Source organism: Pelodiscus sinensis, chromosome 29 (assembly GCF_049634645.1).
Source record: "Pelodiscus sinensis isolate JC-2024 chromosome 29, ASM4963464v1, whole genome shotgun sequence".
Taxonomy (NCBI): domain Eukaryota; kingdom Metazoa; phylum Chordata; order Testudines; family Trionychidae; genus Pelodiscus; species Pelodiscus sinensis.
In genome coordinates, this window is record NC_134739.1 from 14,506,327 (window position 1) to 14,510,854 (window position 4,528).

Sequence of the window (4,528 nt, forward strand, 5' to 3'; positions counted from 1 at the left end):
TTACCACCTATTAGCTCCTGGTATATCTACAGCCCTGCCCACAGAGGTCCAACCAATGCCAGCCCTGCACCTGATACTCCCCAGCCACAGCCCCACCCTGCTAAGCCTTACCTGGGAAACAAACCACCAGGCACATCTTCAGCCTGACGATGTTTCCAAACAAAGCCATGGCGCCCGAGGAGACCAGGTCCCCGCTTTGCAGACTTTTGGGGGGTCAAAAAGCAAGTGCTTCCGCGTGGCATAAATCTAGGGGCTTGCAACTGCTGCAAAGGCAACTGGGGAGGGGGGGGGGGGGCGGGAAAGGCCACAGAAAATGTGGCAGCAAAAGCAATTACCTGTCAATTGTAGGACTCGCCTTAATGAAGCTAATTCAGCCGGCGCATTCTCAGCGTTTGGCGTGGAGCTGCCTTTGGCATTCCTCCCCGGGGCCAGAGCAGCCTCCTGTTGTATTCTGATCAGCTGGGCCCAGGAAGCTCATGACACTACGTTCGTCTCTAAGGTGCTACAGGGCCACTTGTGTTTTACGTTAGGGTCTGTCTCCACTACAGATTGAATTCGAAAGAACAGCCGTTCTGTCGAATTAACTGTAATAGCGTCTACACATACAAACCGCTATTTCGAAATAAACTGGAAATAGTGGAGCCCTTATTTCGAATTTGGTAAACCTCATTCTACGAGGAATAACACCACATTGGAAATAGCTAATTGGAAATACGTGCTGTGTAGACACTTATTTCGAATTAGGGGGCCCCCAGCCCTTCCCAGTTCCCCCTGGTGGCCTCTCTGGGCACAACCAGCAAAACTCATCTGCTCGCCCCCAGCCCCAGGGCCCTTAAAGGGGCAGACTCTGGCTACTGGGCACGTGTGAGAGCCAGGCCCGCCAGCAGCCACAGACCCTCGGCCAGTGGCCATACGATGGCAGCCAGTGGCAGCCAGCTGTCCCCTGCCCAGTCCCCCAGCACCCAGGGGCCGTAGATGGCGCACACCCTCCTGGACTAGCGCGGAGATCATGCACCTCATTGAGGTTTGGGGGGAGGCCCCTAACGTCCATGATCTCTGCACTAGGTGGAGGAATGTGACCATCTTTGGCCAAATAGTGGCCACCATGGCCAGAAAGGGCCACAGGTGCATCCAAGAGCAGGTGCGCCTGAAGGTGAAGGAGCTGTGGCAGGCGTACACCAGGGGCGGCGCCACAGCAGGGGCTGACACCTGCCCCTACTTCCCCGTCCTCGACCAACTCTTGGGGGTGGGGCGGTCCGCGCCAGCCTGGGAGGCAGCGAGCCGGGACTGGAGGGCCCTGACCCGGGCGCACCGGAGGGGCCACCACCAGCTGTCCCGGCACTGGAGTCGGCAGGGTCGTTCAGGGAGGCCATACCGGGTGAGTGCCAGCACTGTCCCCTGCCCGGGGGGGAGGCGGGGAGGGAGACCAGGGACCATGCGCATGGGCCATGCCTCCCACGGATCACGCAGCCACCTGTGCACATGCGAGCACATGCCATGCCACCCTTGGGCAGGTGGCTCCAGCTGTGTGACACCCAGGGGCCGTGGCCCAATAGGCACACACGTGTGTGAAGAGACCTGACACGCTCCCGACCCCGGGGCGGGACCCAGCAGGACGCCCTCCCTTCATGCACCCCCTCTACACAGAGGCAGGGGACATCTCCCCCCGCCCCGGCCGCACTATACATGGCACAGGGGCATGGGTGAGGTCTTGGGGCAGCTCCCAGTCCCGGGGAGAGCCAGACATCCTGACCATGGCTTCTGGGAAAGCACAGTGGCTCTGACAGTGCAGGGCACAGTCGCTCCCACGTCGCAGGGGGTGCTGGGCATCATCCGCTGTGTCCCCAGGGAGAACTGCCCACTTCTCTTCTTTCTCTTCAGCTGCACCAGCTGCTCGTGCAGGGCGCACCACCCCGCCCCACCCGGGACATGCTCCTGCACCCGCGGCCTGCTCCAGACCACCACCACGCGGCTGGGGTACTGGGACCAGCACCTGGGGGCCCTGAACCGCACCATCCAGGCCTGGGTGCGGGAGGACCAGCAGGTCCGCCGGGAGCAACTTGCTCAGGACCGAGCCATGAACTCAACCCTGCAGGCCCTGCTGCAGAGCGTGCTGCCCTGTGCTGGTCCTGCGCCTGCTGCCCCCCCAACTCCTGTTCCTCCTCCCACTCCTGCCCCCCCAACCTCTTCCACCTCAACCTCCACACCCTCCTCCTCAATCTCTACAGCTCCACCTCAACCTCCACACCCTCCTCCCCATCCCCCTGGGGACACCGAGGCCCCCTCCCCCGCTGTACTAGGAGGCAGACCCCCAGCCCTGAGTGCTGAGCTTCCCCTCCCCCTTCTTCCGCTTGCGTCCCCCTTCCTGCTCCCTCCTCCCAGTTTTCCCCCTCCCCTCTCCCAACCTCTCTCCTGCCCTCTCCCGCCTCCTTTCCCCCGTCTCCCCAGAGTTTCATTCCCCCTCCCCAGTTGTGTTAAATAAAGACAGGTTATATTTTTGAAAATACGTGTCTTTTATTTGACATCAAGAAGGGGGGGCTGGGGAAGTGGAAGGAGGAGAGGGAGGAATGGGGCACAAGCCCCCAGTGGGGCAGACCGGGGAGACTGTTAGTGCTCCTCGGGGTGGAAACTCTCCCGCAGGGACCCCTGGATCCAGACAGCCCCTCAATGGTGCTCCCAGATAGCAGCCTCCAGACAGTGCAGCCAGGCTGCCGGCAACGTGTCCATGAGATGCAGTAGAGCCCCTGGGGGCAGGTCTGGTTCCATGTTTGTAGCCAGACACAAACCCCATCTTGTTTCCCCCCCCCCCCCCCCAGAGAGCAAGAGAAAGGCAGTCAGCCTTTGATGCCCTGGGAACACAGGTGTGCTGCCTGTCCCTGACTCTACCATAAACAGAAACCAGACAGTAAATGGGCTAGCTGACGACCCGGGGCCTCCCGTCGCCCTGATGGCTAGTACCAGTAATTGACACGCCTGCACTGTCCCAGGAGAGGAATCTTCGCCCATCACATACCAGAGGTGCCCATTGTCTGCATTTTTCCCAGGTGTAAATTATGCTTTGCACCCTTCGTGGGAAACTTGGTGTTCAAAGCCATTTTTCCTAATTGGCCACTTGAAACCAGGAAGAAGTCTTCATGACCCAAGGGGTATAAAAGAGGTTCAGCAGCCCACCCCATTTGAGCTCCAATCATCTATACCTGCTGGCAGGTATTGATTGTCTCCCGAGGTCTGTGGGACGCCCAACCTCGCCCTACTTCTTCCCGAGGGATTGAGAGAAAGACGCTGGCCACGCCAAGTCTGGAACGCAGGGGTGAGAATATATACCTGCTAGGTGTCTATTTTGCATGCATTTAATAAGAGCTCAGAGAACCAAAAGGGTTTCATGGTACCTGTAAGTGACGACTTAGTGTAATTTCTGTCCTGTCCTTTGTAGTGTCTGTGTTATCTGTAACACAGCAGTAGCATTTAACAACTAAGTTTACCCTGTAATAATAAAATAGTAACTGTTTAAGCTTTAACCTGACTCCTTCAGTTGCTGTAACAGAACCAAGCACAATTTAAAAGAACTTCAGCCGGTCATAAGGGACTCACTGCCCTGACCGTCGGCTGACAATGTTGCAGAGTGCCGTGGTGTCCCGAGTGAGGGCAAGCAGGGCACTCCGAGACACAAATGCTTTGCTGTCCCTCAGCGAGGTGGACTAGCAAGCAGAGAAACCTGAGAACTGTCTGTCCGGGATGGGGGGTCGGATCCCTTTAAGCACAGCCCTCGGCTAGCCTGAGGCAGCAGCTCTACACACTAAGTCCAACCCTGATGCTCTGCTGGCGCTGGTTCCGGCCAGCCTTACCTTCGATTCAGGGTCCACTCAGTGTGGACGCGCTATTTTGAATTAGAAAAACGCTATTTCGAATTCGGTTTTGTGTCTAGATGCGTTATTTCAATTTAGCTTATTTCGAATTAACTAATTCAAAAGAAGTTAATTCAAAATAGCGCTGTAGTGTAGACAGACCCTCCCAGACTAACCTGCTGAGATGTTCCAGCCCCGCTGATGAAGCGGGTTTTACCCCCAGAAGCTCACGACCGAATACATTTGTTAGTCTCTAAGGCTACGTCTCTGCTGCACAGTTATTTCGGAATAGGCTAGTCCAGAATAGTTATTCCAAAATAGTTTGTTTCGAAATAGCACATCTACACTGCAGGGAAGCCGCAAAATGAGTCCGAGGCAGGCTTCCCTCATGTAGACGTGTTATCTCGATTTATAGCCCCAGGAGGAAACACTTCGAATGGCCCTGGTGAGGGGCTATTTCAAAGTAGCAGCAGAGGACCATCTAAACACACACCTTATTTCGAAATAGCTATTTTGGAAGAGGCGTTATTCCCCGTAGAATGAGGTTTACAGATTTCGGAATAAGCCGAATTGCGGGGAAGAAACCCCGGGCCCACTGACTTTCCCTTGTGAGTGACGCACAAGGGACGTCACAGGCGTCTGCCAAGGAGGTAAGATGGAGAGTCCCCTGCCCACTTCCCCGC